Below are 20364 nucleotides of genomic sequence, written 5' to 3'. Positions count from 1 at the left end.
TGCTGGCAAAAAAATCAAATTGCGTGATTAAACAGCTCTTCATTTTCTGGCTTTATTTTTATGCTAACAAATTTGTTCTCTGAAAAGTGTCCACAAAGCCAAGTCTCTGATTAACACCTTTGTAGGGATGGTTTTTCACCTATTACTAAAGTAAACTTGCTTCATTGGAAAGGCAGCAAGATGCATCCTCATTTCAATGTCTACTGAAATAATACAGGTTGACACCAGGAAACATTAACGCCACTGCATCCTTGCTGCTTTCTCATGTGGAAGTCTGTTTAATGTGAAAACAAGGTGATATCTAATTAGCACACAGGTAAGGAATTACGAAAATCTTTATTTAAGGGTGAAGATGTTTCTCACAAAATTGTTGCCCCAATGCATCATTGAAATTCAAGCTGGAAAGATGATTTTAATATATCACTTGTACATTTTGTATTGCTCTTCTGGTGACAATGTAGTTTGTTTTTGTCAATTACCATTTTAATAATAGGGTAAAGAAAATGAAGTGGATTTTTGAAAGAAAACAATACTGTCAATATACTATTCAAACAAATTAAAATGGTAAAAGTTATTGTACTTTAAGTAAAAATAAAAGAGACAAAATATCAATCCCAGTTTTGGATTACTTTAATTAACAAAAAAAAATGCATATAGCAGAGGATAGTTTCAATCTGCCTACCTCTGGGTTATGGGCCCAGCATGCTTCCATTGCAGTGCTCTGCTGCACATGTAAGTGCAAGAGATCCTGAAGCACTCACTCATCATGGGAATGTACCAATGTGTTTCTTCGTTGGTTGATGGAAGAAACATCTTACAAAAACTCTCCAGATTATTGACTTTTTTAAGTTTTTCTAGGAAACGTTTTAGATGAATGCTTATTAGCATTTGTCAGTATGTACTTTTGCAAAGTGTCTCTGTGGCGCAATCAGTTAGTATGTACGGCTATTAACCAAAAGGTTGGTGGTTTAATCCCACCCAGGGACGTAATTGACCTTGTTATCAGATTTTGGTGATCTTTAAGTAGACAAGTCAAAATTTCAAACCCCCTGTTATGGTGTAGGGTACCTGGCCTTCTCTGATGTAATCAGAGTTAGATTTGATTCAGTGATTTTATAAAAACAGCTAGGAAGCACAATTTAGCAGTGGGTTGCAGAGAAAAAAAATATGCTGGCAGAAAAATCCAATTGAGTGATTAAACAGCTCTTCATTTTCTGGCTTTATTTTTATGCTAACAAATTTGTTCTCTGAAAAGTGTCCACAAAGCCAAGTCTCTGATTAACACCTTTTTAAGGATGGTTTTTCACCTATTACTAAATTGCACCTCAATTATTTTCTTTACCCTATTATTAAAATGGTAATTGACAAAAACAAACTACATTGTCACCAGAAGAGCAATACAAAATGTACAAGTGATATATTAAAATCATATTTCCAGCTTGAATTTCAATGATGCATTGGGGCAACGATTTTGTGAGAAACATCTTCACCCTTAAATAAAGATTTTCTTAATTCCTTACCTGTGTGCTAATTAGATATCACCTTGTTTTCACATTAAACAGACTTCCACATGAGAAAGCAGCAAGGATGCAGTGGCATTAATGTTTCCTGGTGTCAACTTGCATTATTTCAGTAGACATTGAAATGAGGATGCATCTTGCTGCCTTTCCAATGAAGCAAGTTTAATTTAGTAATAGGTGAAAAACCATCCCTACAAAGGTGTTAATCAGAGACTTGGCTTTGTGGACACTTTTCAGAGAACAAATTTGTTAGCATAAAAATAAAGCCAGAAATGAAGAGCTGTTTAATCACTCAATTGGATTTTTAGAGCTACGCATTGGAAAATTCAGGGCTATACCGTGTAGATGAAGCACTAACAGGAGGTTTTAAAATTTTCATTCTAGTGTCCTTCGTTTGGGAGAAAAATGCAAAGGTACAAGACAGCTTTTCCTTGCCAATATCTCTCTTTTGCAAAGAGCTACGCATTGGAAAATTCAGGGCTATACCGTGTAGATGAAGAACTAACAGGAGGCTTTAAAATTTTCATTCTAGTGTCCTTCGTTTGGGAGAAAAATGCAAAGGTACAAGACAGCTTTTCCTTGCCAATATCTCTCTTTTGCAAAGAGCTACGCATTGGAAAATTCAGGTCTATGTCGTGTAGATGATGGCCTAACAGGTGGCTTTAAAATTTTCTTTCTAGTGTCCTTCGTTTGGGAGAAAAATGCAAAGGTACAAGACAGCTTTTCCTTGCCAATATCTCTCTTTTGCAAAGAGCTACGCATTGGAACATTCAGGGCTATGTCGTGTAGATGATGGCCTAACAGGAGGCTTTAAAATTTTCTTTCTAGTGACCTTCGTTTGGGAGAAAAATGCAAAGGTACAAGACAGCTTTTCCTTGCCAATATCTCTCTTTTGCAAAGAGCTGCGCATTGGAAAATTCAGGACTATGTCGTGTAGATGATGACCTAACAGGATGCTTTAAAATTTTCTTTCTAGTGTCCTTCGTTTGGGAGAAAAATGCAAAGGTACAAGACAGCTTTTCCTTGCCAATATCTCTCTTTTGCAAAGAGCTGCGCATTGGAAAATTCAGGGCTATGTCGTGTAGATGATGGCCTAACAGGAGGCTTTACAATTTTCTTTCTAGTGTCTTTCGTTTGGGAGAAAAATGCAAAGGTACAAGACAGTTTTTCCTTGCCAATATCTCTCTTTTGCAAAGAGCTACACATTGGAAAATTAAGGGCTATGTCGTGTAGATGATGGCCTAACAGGAGGCTTTAAAATTATCTTTCTAGTGTCCTTCGTTTGGAAGAAAAATGCAAAGGTACAAGACAGCTTTTCCTTGCCAATATCTCTCTTTTGCAAAGAGCTACGCATTGGAAAATTCAGGGCTATGTCGTGTAGATGATGGCCTAACAGGAGGCTTTAAAATTATCTTTCTAGTGTCCTTCGTTTGGAAGAAAAATGCAAAGGTACAAGACAGCTTTTCCTTGCCAATATCTCTCTTTTGCAAAGAGCTACGCTTTGGAAAATTCAGGGCTATGTCGTGTAGATGATGGCCTAACAGGAGGCTTTAAAATTTTCTTTTTAGTGACCTTCGTTTGGGAGAAACATGCAAAGGTACAAGACAGCTTTTCCTTGCCAATATCTCTCTTTTGCAAAGAGCTGCGCATTGGAAAATTCAGGGCTATGTCGTGTAGATGATGGCCTAACAGGAGGCTTTAAAATTTTCTTTCTAGTGTCCTTAGTTTGGGAGAAAAATGCAAAGGTACAAGACAGCTTTTCCTTGCCAGTATCTCTCTTTTGCAAAGAGCTGCGCATTGGAAAATTCAGGGCTATGTCGTGTAGATGATGGCCTAACAGGAGGCTTTAAAATTATCTTTCTAGTGTCCTTCGTTTGGGAGAAAAATGCAAAGGTACAAGACAGCTTTTCCTTGCCAATATCTCTCTTTTGCAAAGAGCTACGCATTGGAAAATTCAGGGCTATGTCGTGTAGATGATGGCCTAACAGGAGGCTTTAAAATTTTCTTTCTAGTGTCCTTCGTTTGGGAGAAAAATGCAAGGGTACAAGACAGCTTTTCCTTGCCAATATCTCTCTTTTGCAAAGAGCTGCGCATTGGAAAATTCAGGGCTATGTCGTGTAGATGATGGCCTAACAGGAGGCTTTAAAATTTTCTTTCTAGTGACCTTCGTTTGGGAGAAAAATGCAAAGGTACAATACAGCTTTTCCTTGCCAATATCTCTCTTTTTTGCAAAGAGCTGCGCATTGGAAAATTCAGGACTATGTCGTGTAGATGATGGCCTAACAGGAGGCTTTAAAATTTTCTTTCTAGTGTCCTTCGTTTGGGAGAAAAATGCAAAGGTACAAGACAGCTTTTCCTTGCCAATATCTCTCTTTTGCAAAGAGCTGCGCATTGGAAAATTCAGGACTATGTCGTGTAGATGATGGCCTAACAGGAGGCTCTAAAATTTTCTTTCTAGTGTCCTTCGTTTGGGAGAAAAATGCAAAGGTACAAGACAGCTTTTCCTTGCCAATATCTCTCTTTTGCAAAGAGCTACGCATTGGAAAATTCAGCTAGCTGTTTTTATAAAATCACTGAATCAAATCTAACTCTGATTACATCAGAGAAGGCCAGGTACCCTACACCATAACAGGGGGTTTGAAATTTTGACTTGTCTACTTAAAGATCACCAAAATCTGATAACAAGGTCAATTAGGTCCCTGGGTGGGATTGAACCACCAACCTTTTGGTTAATAGCCGCACATACTAACTGATTGCGCCACAGAGACACTTTGCAAAAGTCCATACTGACAAAGGCTAATAAGCATTCATCTAAAACGTTTCCTAGAAAAACTTTAAAAAGTCAATAATCTGGAGAGTTTTTGTAAGATGTTTCTTCCATCAACCAACGAAGAAACACATTGGTACTTTCCCATGATGAGTGAGTGCTTCAGGATCTCTTGAACTTACATGTGCAGCAGAGTACTGCAATGGAAGCATGCTGGGCCCATAACCCAGAGGTAGGCAGATTGAAACTATCCTCTGCTATATGCATTTTTTTTTGTTAATTAAAGTAATCCAAAACTGGGATTGATATTTTGGCTCTTTTATTTTTACTTAAAGTACAATAACTTTTACCATTTTAATTTGTTTTAATAGTATATTGACAGTATTGTTTTCTTTCAAAAATCCACTTCATTTTCTTTACCCTATTATTAAAATGGTAATTGACAAAAACAAACTACATTGTCACCAGAAGAGCAATACAAAATGTACAAGTGATATATTAAAATCATCTTTCCAGCTTGAATTTCAATGATGCATTGGGTCAACAATTTTGTGAGAAACATCTTCACCCTTAAATAAAGATTTTCTTAATTCCTTACCTGTGTGCTAATTAGATATCACCTTGTTTTCACATTAAACAGACTTCCACATGAGAAAGCAGCAAGGATGCAGTGGCGTTAATGTTTCCTGGTGTCAACCTGTATTATTTCAGTAGACATTGAAATGAGGATACATCTTGCTGCCTTTCCAATGAAGCAAGTTTAATTTAGTAATAGGTGAAAAACCATCCCTACAAAGGTGTTAATCAGAGACTTGGCTTTGTGGACACTTTTCAGAGAACAAATTTGTTAGCATAAAAATAAAGCCAGAAAATGAAGAGCTGTTTAATCACGCAATTTGATTTTTTTGCCAGCATATTTCTTTTTCTCTGCAACCCACTGCTAAATTGTGCTTCCTAGATGTTTTTATAAAATCACTGAATCAAATCTAACTCTGATTACATCAGAGAAGGCCAGGTACCCTACACCATAACAGGGGGTATGAAATTTGACTTGTCTACTTAAAGATCACCAAAATCTGATAACAAGGTCAATTACGTCCCTGGGTGGGATTGAACCACCAACCTTTTGGTTAATAGCCGTACACACTAACTGATTGCGCCACAGAGACACTTTGCAAAACTACATACTGACAAATGCTAATAAGCATTCATCTAAAACGTTTCCTAGAAAAACTTTAAAAAGTCAATAATCTGGAGAGTTTTTGTAAGATGTTTCTTCTATCAACCAACGAAGAAACACATTGGTACTTTCCCATGATGAGTGAGTGCTTCAGGATCTCTTGCACTTACATGTGCAGCAGAGTACAGCAATGGAAGCATGCTGGGCCCATAACCCAGAGGTAGGCAGATTGAAACTATCCTCTGCTATATGCATTTTTTTGTTTGTTAATTAAAGTAATCCAAAACTGGGATTGATATTTTGGCTCTTTTATTTTTACTTAAAGTACAATAACTTTTACCATTTTAATTTGTTTTAATAGTATATTGACAGTATTGTTTTCTTTCAAAAATCCACTTAATTTTCTTTACCCTATTATTAAAATGGTAATTGACAAAAACAAACTACATTGTCACCAGAAGAGCAATACAAAATGTACAAGTGATATATTAAAATCATCTTTCCAGCTTGAATTTCAATGATGCATTGGGGCAACGATTTTGTGAGAAACATCTTCACCCTTAAATAAAGATTTTCTTAATTCCTTACCTGTGTGCTAATTAGATATCACCTTGTTTTCACATTAAACAGACTTCCACATGAGAAAGCAGCAAGGATGCAGTGGCGCTAATGTTACCTGGTGTCAACCTGTATTATTTCAGTAGACATTGAAATGAGGATGCATCTTGCTGCCTTTCCAATGAAGCAAGTTTAATTTAGTAATAGGTGAAAAACCATCCTTACAAAGGTGTTAATCAGAGACTTGGCTTTGTGGACACTTTTCAGAGAACAAATTTGTTAGCATAAAGATAAAGCCAGAAAATAAAGAGCTGTTTAATCACTCAATTGGATTTTTCTGCCAGCATATTTTTTTTCTCTGCAACCCACTGCTAAATTGTGCTTCCTAGCTGTTTTTATAAAATCACTGAATCAAATCTAACTCTGATTACATCAGAGAAGGCCAGGTACCCTACACCATAACAGGGGGTTTGAAATTTTGACTTGTCTACTTAAAGATCACCAAAATCTGATAACAAGGTCAATTAGGTCCCTGGGTGGGATTGAACCACCAACCTTTTGGTTAATAGCCGTACACACTAACTGATTGCGCCACAGAGACACTTTGCAAAAAGTCCATACTGACAAAGGCTAATAAGCATTCATCTAAAACGTTTCCTAGAAAAACTTTAAAAAGTCAATAATCTGGAGAGTTTTTGTAAGATGTTTCTTCCATCAACCAACGAAGAAACACATTGGTACTTTCCCATGATGAGTGAGTGCTTCAGGATCTCTTGAACTTACATGTGCAGCAGAGTACTGCAATGGAAGCATGCTGGGCTCATAACCGAGAGGTAGGCAGATTGAAACTATCCTCTGCTATATGCATTTTTTTTTTGTTAATTAAAGTAATCCAAAACTGGGATTGATATTTTGTCTCTTTTATTTTTACTTAAAGTACAATAACTTTTACCATTTTAATTTGTTTTAATAGTATATTGACAGTATTGTTTTCTTTCAAAAATCCACTTCATTTTCTTTACCCTATTATTAAAATGGTAATTGACAAAAACAAACTACATTGTCACCAGAAGAGCAATACAAAATGTACAAGTGATATATTAAAATCATCTTTCCAGCTTGAATTTCAATGTTGCATTGGGTCAACAATTTTGTGAGAAACATCTTCACCCTTAAATAAAGATTTTCTTAATTCCTTACCTGTGTGCTAATTAGATATCACCTTGTTTTCACATTAAACAGACTTCCACATGAGAAAGCAGCAAGGATGCAGTGGCGTTAATGTTTCCTGGTGTCAACCTGTATTATTTCAGTAGACATTGAAATGAGGATACATCTTGCTGCCTTTCCAATGAAGCAAGTTTAATTTAGTAATAGGTGAAAAACCATCCCTACAAAGGTGTTAATCAGAGACTTGGCTTTGTGGACACTTTTCAGAGAACAAATTTGTTAGCATAAAAATAAAGCCAGAAAATGAAGAGCTGTTTAATCACGCAATTTGATTTTTTTGCCAGCATATTTCTTTTTCTCTGCAACCCACTGCTAAATTGTGCTTCCTAGATGTTTTTATAAAATCACTGAATCAAATCTAACTCTGATTACATCAGAGAAGGCCAGGTACCCTACACCATAACAGGGGGTATGAAATTTGACTTGTCTACTTAAAGATCACCAAAATCTGATAACAAGGTCAATTACGTCCCTGGGTGGGATTGAACCACCAACCTTTTGGTTAATAGCCGTACATACTAACTGATTGCGCCACAGAGACACTTTGCAAAAGTACATACTGACAAATGCTAATAAGCATTCATCTAAAACGTTTCCTAGAAAAACTTAAAAAAGTCAATAATCTGGAGAGTTTTTGTAAGATGTTTCTTCTATCAACCAACGAAGAAACACATTGGTACTTTCCCATGATGAGTGAGTGCTTCAGGATCTCTTGCACTTACATGTGCAGCAGAGTACAGCAATGGAAGCATGCTGGGCCCATAACCCAGAGGTAGGCAGGTTGAAACTATCCTCTGCTATATGCATTTTTTTGTTTGTTAATTAAAGTAATCCAAAACTGGGATTGATATTTTGGCTCTTTTATTTTTACTTAAAGTACAATAACTTTTACCATTTTAATTTGTTTTAATAGTATATTGACAGTATTGTTTTCTTTCAAAAATCCACTTAATTTTCTTTACCCTATTATTAAAATGGTAATTGACAAAAACAAACTACATTGTCACCAGAAGAGCAATACAAAATGTACAAGTGATATATTAAAATCATATTTCCAGCTTGAATTTCAATGATGCATTGTGGCAACGATTTTGTGAGAAACATCTTCACCCTTAAATAAAGATTTTCTTAATTCCTTACCTGTGTGCTAATTAGATATCACCTTGTTTTCATATAAAACAGACTTCCACATGAGAAAGCAGCAAGGATGCAGTTTCGTTAATGTTTCCTGGTGTCAACTTGTATTATTTTAGTAGACATTGAAATGAGGATGCATCTTGCTGCCTTTCCAATGAAGCAAGTTTAATTTAGTAATAGGTGAAAAACCATCCTTACAAAGGTGTTAATCAGAGACTTGGCTTTGTGGACACTTTTCAGAGAACAAATTTGTTAGCATAAAAATAAAGCCAGAAAATGAAGAGCTGTTTAATCACTCAATTGGATTTTTCTGCCAGCATATTTTTTTTCTCTGCAACCCACTGCTAAATTGTGCTTCCTAGCTGTTTTTATAAAATCACTGAATCAAATCTAACTCTGATTACATCAGAGAAGGCCAGGTACCCTACACCATAACAGGGGGTTTGAAATTTTGACTTGTCTACTTAAAGATCACCAAAATCTGATAACAAGGTCAATTAGGTCCCTGGATGGGATTGAACCACCAACCTTATGGTTAATAGCCGTACATACTAACTGATTGCGCCACAGAGACACTTTGCGAAAGTCCATACTGACAAAGGCTAATAAGCATTCATCTAAAACGTTTCCTAGAAAAACTTTAAAAAGTCAATAATCTGGAGAGTTTTTGTAAGATGTTTCTTCCATCAACCAACGAAGAAACACATTGGTACTTTCCCATGATGAGTGAGTGCTTCAGGATCTCTTGAACTTACATGTGCAGCAGAGTACTGCAATGGAAGCATGCTGGGCCCATAACCCAGAGGTAGGCAGATTGAAACTATCCTCTGCTATATGCATTTTTTTTTTTGTTAATTAAAGTAATCCAAAACTGGGATTGATATTTTGTCTCTTTTATTTTTACTTAAAGTACAATAACTTTTACCATTTTAATTTGTTTTAATAGTATATTGACAGTATTGTTTTCTTTCAAAAATCCACTTCATTTTCTTTACCCTATTATTAAAATGGTAATTGACAAAAACAAACTACATTGTCACCAGAAGAGCAATACAAAATGTACAAGTGATATATTAAAATCATCTTTCCAGCTTGAATTTCAACGATGCATTGGGTCAACAATTTTGTGAGAAACATCTTCACCCTTAAATAAAGATTTTCTTAATTCCTTACCTGTGTGCTAATTAGATATCACCTTGTTTTCACATTAAACAGACTTCCACATGAGAAAGCAGCAAGGATGCAGTGGCGTTAATGTTTCCTGGTGTCAACCTGTATTATTTCAGTAGACATTGAAATGAGGATACATCTTGCTGCCTTTCCAATGAAGCAAGTTTAATTTAGTAATAGGTGAAAAACCATCCCTACAAAGGTGTTAATCAGAGACTTGGCTTTGTGGACACTTTTCAGAGAACAAATTTGTTAGCATAAAATAAAGCCAGAAAATGAAGAGCTGTTAATCACGCAATTTGATTTTTTTGCCAGCATATTTCTTTTTCTCTGCAACCCACTGCTAAATTGTGCTTCCTAGATGTTTTTATAAAATCACTGAATCAAATCTAACTCTGATTACATCAGAGAAGGCCAGGTACCCTACACCATAACAGGGGGTATGAAATTTGACTTGTCTACTTAAAGATCACCAAAATCTGATAACAAGGTCAATTACGTCCCTGGGTGGGATTGAACCACCAACCTTTTGGTTAATAGCCGTACACACTAACTGATTGCGCCACAGAGACACTTTGCAAAACTACATACTGACAAATGCTAATAAGCATTCATCTAAAACGTTTCCTAGAAAAACTTTAAAAAGTCAATAATCTGGAGAGTTTTTGTAAGATGTTTCTTCTATCAACCAACGAAGAAACACATTGGTACTTTCCCATGATGAGTGAGTGCTTCAGGATCTCTTGCACTTACATGTGCAGCAGAGTACAGCAATGGAAGCATGCTGGGCCCATTACCCAGAGGTAGGCAGATTGAAACTATCCTCTGCTAAATGCATTTTTTTGTTTGTTAATTAAAGTAATCCAAAACTGGGATTGATATTTTGGCTCTTTTATTTTTACTTAAAGTACAATAACTTTTACCATTTTAATTTGTTTTAATAGTATATTGACAGTATTGTTTTCTTTCAAAAATCCACTTAATTTTCTTTACCCTATTATTAAAATGGTAATTGACAAAAACAAACTACATTGTCACCAGAAGAGCAATACAAAATGTACAAGTGATATATTAAAATCATCTTTCCAGCTTGAATTTCAATGATGCATTGGGGCAACGATTTTGTGAGAAACATCTTCACCCTTAAATAAAGATTTTCTTAATTCCTTACCTGTGTGCTAATTAGATATCACCTTGTTTTCACATTAAACAGACTTCCACATGAGAAAGCAGCAAGGATGCAGTGGCGTTAATGTTTCCTGGTGTCAACCTGTATTATTTCAGTAGACATTGAAATGAGGATGCATCTTGCTGCCTTTCCAATGAAGCAAGTTTAATTTAGTAATAGGTGAAAAACCATCCTTACAAAGGTGTTAATCAGAGACTTGGCTTTGTGGACACTTTTCAGAGAACAAATTTGTTAGCATAAAAATAAAGCCAGAAAATAAAGAGCTGTTTAATCACTCAATTGGATTTTTCTGCCAGCATATTTTTTTTCTCTGCAACCCACTGCTAAATTGTGCTTCCTAGCTGTTTTTATAAAATCACTGAATCAAATCTAACTCTGATTACATCAGAGAAGGCCAGGTACCCTACACCATAACAGGGGGTTTGAAATTTTGACTTGTCTACTTAAAGATCACCAAAATCTGATAACAAGGTCAATTAGGTCCCTGGGTGGGATTGAACCACCAACCTTTTGGTTAATAGCCGTACACACTAACTGATTGCGCCACAGAGACACTTTGCAAAAAGTCCATACTGACAAAGGCTAATAAGCATTCATCTAAAACGTTTCCTAGAAAAACTTTAAAAAGTCAATAATCTGGAGAGTTTTTGTAAGATGTTTCTTCCATCAACCAACGAAGAAACACATTGGTACTTTCCCATGATGAGTGAGTGCTTCAGGATCTCTTGAACTTACATGTGCAGCAGAGTACTGCAATGGAAGCATGCTGGGCTCATAACCGAGAGGTAGGCAGATTGAAACTATCCTCTGCTATATGCATTTTTTTTTTGTTAATTAAAGTAATCCAAAACTGGGATTGATATTTTGTCTCTTTTATTTTTACTTAAAGTACAATAACTTTTACCATTTTAATTTGTTTTAATAGTATATTGACAGTATTGTTTTCTTTCAAAAATCCACTTCATTTTCTTTACCCTATTATTAAAATGGTAATTGACAAAAACAAACTACATTGTCACCAGAAGAGCAATACAAAATGTACAAGTGATATATTAAAATCATCTTTCCAGCTTGAATTTCAATGTTGCATTGGGTCAACATTTTTGTGAGAAACATCTTCACCCTTAAATAAAGATTTTCTTAATTCCTTACCTGTGTGCTAATTAGATATCACCTTGTTTTCACATTAAACAGACTTCCACATGAGAAAGCAGCAAGGATGCAGTGGCGTTAATGTTTCCTGGTGTCAACTTGTATTATTTCAGTAGACATTGAAATGAGGATGCATCTTGCTGCCTTTCCAATGAAGCAAGTTTAATTTAGTAATAGGTGAAAAACCATCCTTACAAAGGTGTTAATCAGAGACTTGGCTTTGTGGACACTTTTCAGAGAACAAATTTGTTAGCATAAAAATAAAGCCAGAAAATGAAGAGCTGTTTAATCACTCGATTGGATTTTTCTGCCAGCATATTTTTTTTCTCTGCAACCCACTGCTAAATTGTGCTTCCTAGCTGTTTTTTATAAATCACTGAATCAAATCTAACTCTGATTACATCAGAGAAGGCCATGTACCCTACACCATAAGAGGAGGTTTGAAATTTTGACGACTTGTCTCCTTAAATATCACCAAAATCTGATCACAAGGTTAATTACGTCCCTGGGTGGGATTGAACCACCAACATTTTGGTTAATAGCCAAACACACTAACCGATTGCGCCACAGAGACACTTTGCAAAAGTCCATACTGACAAAGGCTAATAAGCATTCATCTAAAACGTTTCCTAGAAAAACTTTAAAAAGTCAATAATCTGGAGAGTTTTTGTAAGATGTTTCTTCCATCAACCAACGAAGAAACACATTGGTACTTTCCCATGATGAGTGAGTGCTTCAGGATCTCTTGCACTTACATGTGCAGCAGAGTACTGCAATGGAAGCATGCTGGGCCCATAACCCAGAGGTAGGCAGATTGAAACTATCCTCTGCTATATGCATTTTTTTTGTTAAAGTAATCCAAAACTGGGATTGATATTTTGTCTCTTTTATTTTTACTTAAAGTACAATAACTTTTACCATTTTAATTTGTTTTAATAGTATATTGACAGTATTGTTTTCTTTCAAAAATCAACTTCATTTTCTTTACCCTATTATTAAAATGGTAATTGACAAAAACAAACTACATTGTCACCAGAAGAGCAATACAAAATGTACAAGTGATATATTAAAATCATCTTTCCAGCTTGAATTTCAATGATGCATTGGGTCAACAATTTTGTGAGAAACATCTTCACCCTTAAATAAAGATTTTCTTAATTCCTTACCTGTGTGCTAATTAGATATCACCTTGTTTTCACATTAAACAGACTTCCACATGAGAAAGCAGCAAGGATGCAGTGGCGTTAATGTTTCCTGGTGTCAACCTGTATTATTTCAGTAGACATTGAAATGAGGATACATCTTGCTGCCTTTCCAATGAAGCAAGTTTAATTTAGTAATAGGTGAAAAACCATCCCTACAAAGGTGTTAATCAGAGACTTGGCTTTGTGGACACTTTTCAGAGAACAAATTTGTTAGCATAAAAATAAAGCCAGAAAATGAAGAGCTGTTTAATCACGCAATTTGATTTTTTTGCCAGCATATTTCTTTTTCTCTGCAACCCACTGCTAAATTGTGCTTCCTAGATGTTTTTTATAAAATCACTGAATCAAATCTAACTCTGATTACATCAGAGAAGGCCAGGTACCCTACACCATAACAGGGGGTTTGAAAATTTGACTGGTCTACTTAAAGATCACCAAAATCTGATAACAAGGTCAATTAGGTCCCTGGATGGGATTGAACCACCAACCTTATGGTTAATAGCCGTACATACTAACTGATTGCGCCACAGAGACACTTTGCAAAATTCCATACTGACAAAGGCTAATAAGCATTCATCTAAAACGTTTCCTAGATAAACTTTAAAAAGTCAATAATCTGGAGAGTTTTTGTAAGATGTTTCTTCCATCAACCAACGAAGAAACACATTGGTACTTTCCCATGATGAGTGAGTGCTTCAGGATCTCTTGCACTTACATGTGCAGCAGAGTACTGCAATGGAAGCATGCTGGGCCCATAACCCAGAGGTAGGCAGATTGAAACTATCCTCTGCTATATGCATTTTTTTTGTTAATTAAAGTAATCCAAAACTGGGATTGATATTTTGTCTCTTTTATTTTTACTTAAAGTACAATAACTTTTACCATTTTAATTTGTTTTAATAGTATATTGACAGTATTGTTTTCTTTCAAAAATCCACTTCATTTTCTTTACCCTATTATTAAAATGGTAATTGACAAAAACAAACTACATTGTCACCAGAAGAGCAATACAAAATGTACAAGTGATATATTAAAATCATATTTCCAGCTTGAATTTCAATGATGCATTGGGGCAACGATTTTGTGAGAAACATCTTCACCCTTAAATAAAGATTTTCTTAATTCCTTACCTGTGTGCTAATTAGATATCACCTTGTTTTCATATTAAACAGACTTCCACATGAGAAAGCAGCAAGGATGCAGTGGCGTTAATGTTTCCTGGTGTCAACTTGTATTATTTCAGTAGACATTGAAATGAGGATGCATCTTGCTGCCTTTCCAATGAAGCAAGTTTAATTTAGTAATAGGTGAAAAACCATCCTTACAAAGGTGTTAATCAGAGACTTGGCTTTGTGGACACTTTTCAGAGAACAAATTTGTTAGCATAAAAATAAAGCCAGAAAATGAAGAGCTGTTTAATCACTCAATTGGATTTTTCTGCCAGCATATTTTTTTTCTCTGCAACCCACTGCTAAATTGTGCTTCCTAGCTGTTTTTATAAAATCACTGAATCAAATCTAACTCTGATTACATCAGAGAAGGCCAGGTACCCTACACCATAACAGGGGGTTTGAAATTTTGACTTGTCTACTTAAAGATCACCAAAATCTGATAACAAGGTCAATTAGGTCCCTCGGTGGGATTGAACCACCAACCTTATGGTTAATAGCCATACATACTAACTGATTGCGCCACAGAAACACTTTGCAAAAGTCCATACTGACAAAGGCTAATAAGCATTCATCTAAAACGTTTCCTAGAAAAACTTTAAAAAGTCAATAATCTGGAGAGTTTTTGTAAGATGTTTCTTCCATCAACCAACGAAGAAACACATTGGTACTTTCCCATGATGAGTGAGTGCTTCAGGATCTCTTGCACTTACATGTGCAGCAGAGTACTGCAATGGAAGCATGCTGGGCCCATAACCCAGAGGTAGGCAGATTGAAACTATCCTCTGCTATATGCATTTTTTTGTTTGTTAATTAAAGTAATCCAAAACTGGGATTGATATTTTGTCTCTTTTATTTTTACTTTAAGTACAATAACTTTTACCATTTTAATTTGTTTTAATAGTATATTGACAGTATTGTTTTCTTTCAAAAATCCACTTCATTTTCTTTACCCTATTATTAAAATGGTAATTGACAAAAACAAACTACATTGTCACCAGAAGAGCAATACAAAATGTACAAGTGATATATTAAAATCATCTTTCCAGCTTGAATTTCAATGATGCATTGGGGCAACGATTTTGTGAGAAACATCTTCACCCTTAAATAAAGATTTTCTTAATTCCTTACCTGTGTGCTAATTAGATATCACCTTGTTTTCACATTAAACAGACTTCCACATGAGAAAGCAGCAAGGATGCAGTGGCGTTAATGTTTCCTGGTGTCAACCTGTATTATTTCAGTAGACATTGAAATGAGGATACATCTTGCTGCCTTTCCAATGAAGCAAGTTTAATTTAGTAATAGGTGAAAAACCATCCCTACAAAGGTGTTAATCAGAGACTTGGCTTTGTGGACACTTTTCAGAGAACAAATTTGTTAGCATAAAAATAAAGCCAGAAAATGAAGAGCTGTTTAATCACGCAATTTGGTTTTTTTGCCAGCATATTTCTTTTTCTCTGCAACCCACTCCTAAATTGTGCTTCCTAGATGTTTTTATAAAATCACTGAATCAAATCTAACTCTGATTACATCAGAGAAGGCCAGGTACCCTACACCATAACAGGGGGTATGAAATTTGACTTGTCTACTTAAAGATCACCAAAATCTGATAACAATGTCAATTACGTCCCTGGGTGGGATTGAACCACCAACCTTTTGGTTAATAGCCGTACACACTAACTGATTGCGCCACAGAGACACTTTGCAAAAAGTACTTACTGACAAATGCTAATAAGCATTCATCTAAAATGTTTCCTAGAAAAACGTAAAAAAGTCAATAATCTGGAGAGTTTTTGTAAGATGTTTCTTCTATCAACCAACGAAGAAACACATTGGTACTTTCCCATGATGAGTGAGTGCTTCAGGATCTCTTGCACTTACATGTGCAGCAGAGTACAGCAATGGAAGCATGCTGGGCCCATAACCCAGAGGTAGGCAGATTGAAACTATCCTCTGCTATATGCATTTTTTTGTTTGTTAATTAAAGTAATCCAAAACTGGGATTGATATTTTGGCTCTTTTATTTTTACTTAAAGTACAATAACTTTTACCATTTTAATTTGTTTTAATAGTATATTGACAGTATTGTTTTCTTTCAAAAATCCACTTAATTTTCTTTACCCTATTATTAAAATGGTAATTGACAAAAACAAACTACATTGTCACCAGAAGAGCAATACAAAATGTACAAGTGATATATTAAAATCATCTTTCCAGCTTGAATTTCAATGATGCATTGGGGCAACGATTTTGTGAGAAACATCTTCACCCTTAAATAAAGATTTTCTTAATTCCTTACCTGTGTGCTAATTAGATATCACCTTGTTTTCACATTAAACAGACTTCCACATGAGAAAGCAGCAAGGATGCAGTGGCGTTAATGTTTCCTGGTGTCAACCTGTATTATTTCAGTAGACATTGAAATGAGGATGCATCTTGCTGCCTTTCCAATGAAGCAAGTTTAATTTAGTAATAGGTGAAAAGCCATCCTTACAAAGGTGTTAATCAGAGACTTGGCTTTGTGGACACTTTTCAGAGAACAAATTTGTTAGCATAAAAATAAAGCCAGAAAATGAAGAGCTGTTTAATCACTCAATTGGATTTTTCTGCCAGCATATTTTTTTTCTCTGCAACCCACTGCTAAATTGTGCTTCCTAGCTGTTTTTATAAAATCACTGAATCAAATCTAACTCTGATTACATCAGAGAAGGCCAGGTACCCTACACCATAACAGGGGGTTTGAAATTATGACTTGTCTACTTAAAGATCACCAAAATCTGATAACAAGGTCAATTAGGTCCCTAGGTGGGATTGAACCACCAACCTTTTGGTTAATAGCCGTACACACTAACTGATTGCGCCACAGAGACACTTTGCAAAAAGTCCATACTGACAAAGGCTAATAAGCATTCATCTAAAACGTTTCCTAGAAAAACTTTAAAAAGTCAATAATCTGGAGAGTTTTTGTAAGATGTTTCTTCCATCAACCAACGAAGAAACACATTGGTACTTTCCCATGATGAGTGAGTGCTTCAGGATCTCTTGAACTTACATGTGCAGCAGAGTACTGCAATGGAAGCATGCTGGGCTCATAACCGAGAGGTAGGCAGATTGAAACTATCCTCTGCTATATGCATTTTTTTTTTTGTTAATTAAAGTAATCCAAAACTGGGATTGATATTTTGTCTCTTTTATTTTTACTTAAAGTACAATAACTTTTACCATTTTAATTTGTTTTAATAGTGTATTGACAGTATTGTTTTCTTTCAAAAATCCACTTCATTTTCTTTACCCTATTATTAAAATGGTAATTGACAAAAACAAACTACATTGTCACCAGAAGAGCAATACAAAATGTACAAGTGATATATTAAAATCATCTTTCCAGCTTGAATTTCAATGTTGCATTGGGTCAACAATTTTGTGAGAAACATCTTCACCCTTAAATAAAGATTTTCTTAATTCCTTACCTGTGTGCTAATTAGATATCACCTTGTTTTCACATTAAACAGACTTCCACATGAGAAAGCAGCAAGGATGCAGTGGCGTTAATGTTTCCTGGTGTCAACTTGTATTATTTCAGTAGACATTGAAATGAGGATGCATCTTGCTGCCTTTCCAATGAAGCAAGTTTAATTTAGTAATAGGTGAAAAACCATCCTTACAAAGGTGTTAATCAGAGACTTGGCTTTGTGGACACTTTTCAGAGAACAAATTTGTTAGCATAAAAATAAAGCCAGAAAATGAAGAGCTGTTTAATCACTCGATTGGATTTTTCTGCCAGCATATTTTTTTTCTCTGCAACCCACTGCTAAATTGTGCTTCCTAGCTGTTTTTTATAAAATCACTGAATCAAATCTAACTCTGATTACATCAGAGAAGGCCATGTACCCTACACCATAAGAGGAGGTTTGAAATTTTGACTTGTCTCCTTAAATATCACCAAAATCTGATCACAAGGTTAATTACGTCCCTGGGTGGGATTGAACCACCAACATTTTGGTTAATAGCCAAACACACTAACCGATTGCGCCACAGAGACACTTTGCAAAAGTCCATACTGACAAAGGCTAATAAGCATTCATCTAAAACGTTTCCTAGAAAAACTTTAAAAAGTCAATAATCTGGAGAGTTTTTGTAAGATGTTTCTTCCATCAACCAACGAAGAAACACATTGGTACTTTCCCATGATGAGTGAGTGCTTCAGGATCTCTTGCACTTACATGTGCAGCAGAGTACAGCAATGGAAGCATGCTGGGCCCATAACCCAGAGGTAGGCAGATTGAAACTATCCTCTGCTATATGCATTTTTTTGTTTGTTAATTAAAGTAATCCAAAACTGGGATTGATATTTTGGCTCTTTTATTTTTACTTAAAGTACAATAACTTTTACCATTTTAATTTGTTTTAATAGTATATTGACAGTATTGTTTTCTTTCAAAAATCCACTTAATTTTCTTTACCCTATTATTAAAATGGTAATTGACAAAAACAAACTACATTGTCACCAGAAGAGCAATACAAAATGTACAAGTGATATATTAAAATCATCTTTCCAGCTTGAATTTCAATGATGCATTGGGGCAACGATTTTGTGAGAAACATCTTCACCCTTAAATAAAGATTTTCTTAATTCCTTACCTGTGTGCTAATTAGATATCACCTTGTTTTCACATTAAACAGACTTCCACATGAGAAAGCAGCAAGGATGCAGTGGCGTTAATGTTTCCTGGTGTCAACCTGTATTATTTCAGTAGACATTGAAATGAGGATGCATCTTGCTGCCTTTCCAATGAAGCAAGTTTAATTTAGTAATAGGTGAAAAGCCATCCTTACAAAGGTGTTAATCAGAGACTTGGCTTTGTGGACACTTTTCAGAGAACAAATTTGTTAGCATAAAAATAAAGCCAGAAAATGAAGAGCTGTTTAATCACTCAATTGGATTTTTCTGCCAGCATATTTTTTTTCTCTGCAACCCACTGCTAAATTGTGCTTCCTAGCTGTTTTTATAAAATCACTGAATCAAATCTAACTCTGATTACATCAGAGAAGGCCAGGTACCCTACACCATAACAGGGGGTTTGAAATTATGACTTGTCTACTTAAAGATCACCAAAATCTGATAACAAGGTCAATTAGGTCCCTAGGTGGGATTGAACCACCAACCTTTTGGTTAATAGCCGTACACACTAACTGATTGCGCCACAGAGACACTTTGCAAAAAGTCCATACTGACAAAGGCTAATAAGCATTCATCTAAAACGTTTCCTAGAAAAACTTTAAAAAGTCAATAATCTGGAGAGTTTTTGTAAGATGTTTCTTCCATCAACCAACGAAGAAACACATTGGTACTTTCCCATGATGAGTGAGTGCTTCAGGATCTCTTGAACTTACATGTGCAGCAGAGTACTGCAATGGAAGCATGCTGGGCTCATAACCGAGAGGTAGGCAGATTGAAACTATCCTCTGCTATATGCATTTTTTTTTTTGTTAATTAAAGTAATCCAAAACTGGGATTGATATTTTGTCTCTTTTATTTTTACTTAAAGTACAATAACTTTTACCATTTTAATTTGTTTTAATAGTGTATTGACAGTATTGTTTTCTTTCAAAAATCCACTTCATTTTCTTTACCCTATTATTAAAATGGTAATTGACAAAAACAAACTACATTGTCACCAGAAGAGCAATACAAAATGTACAAGTGATATATTAAAATCATCTTTCCAGCTTGAATTTCAATGTTGCATTGGGTCAACAATTTTGTGAGAAACATCTTCACCCTTAAATAAAGATTTTCTTAATTCCTTACCTGTGTGCTAATTAGATATCACCTTGTTTTCACATTAAACAGACTTCCACATGAGAAAGCAGCAAGGATGCAGTGGCGTTAATGTTTCCTGGTGTCAACTTGTATTATTTCAGTAGACATTGAAATGAGGATGCATCTTGCTGCCTTTCCAATGAAGCAAGTTTAATTTAGTAATAGGTGAAAAACCATCCTTACAAAGGTGTTAATCAGAGACTTGGCTTTGTGGACACTTTTCAGAGAACAAATTTGTTAGCATAAAAATAAAGCCAGAA

The 20364-nt window shown here is 35.3% G+C and overlaps 2 non-coding genes across 2 annotated transcripts; both read right to left on the bottom strand.

Annotated features, from left to right (window-relative positions):
- Positions 1-12403: 12403 nt before the first annotated feature.
- TRNAN-AUU (transfer RNA asparagine (anticodon AUU)) lies at positions 12404-12477 on the bottom strand. The gene has a single exon. It is a non-coding gene; the product is annotated as a tRNA-Asn (tRNA).
- A 5771-nt stretch (positions 12478-18248) lies between these two features.
- Positions 18249-18322, bottom strand: TRNAN-AUU (transfer RNA asparagine (anticodon AUU)). The gene has a single exon. It is a non-coding gene; the product is annotated as a tRNA-Asn (tRNA).
- Positions 18323-20364: the final 2042 nt, after the last annotated feature.

This window comes from Pseudophryne corroboree, unplaced genomic scaffold (genome assembly GCF_028390025.1).
Source record: "Pseudophryne corroboree isolate aPseCor3 unplaced genomic scaffold, aPseCor3.hap2 scaffold_2906, whole genome shotgun sequence".
In the NCBI taxonomy this organism is placed as follows: domain Eukaryota; kingdom Metazoa; phylum Chordata; class Amphibia; order Anura; family Myobatrachidae; genus Pseudophryne; species Pseudophryne corroboree.
Note: the sequence above shows the minus strand (reverse complement) of the source record. Positions and strands in the feature narration are given on the sequence as shown.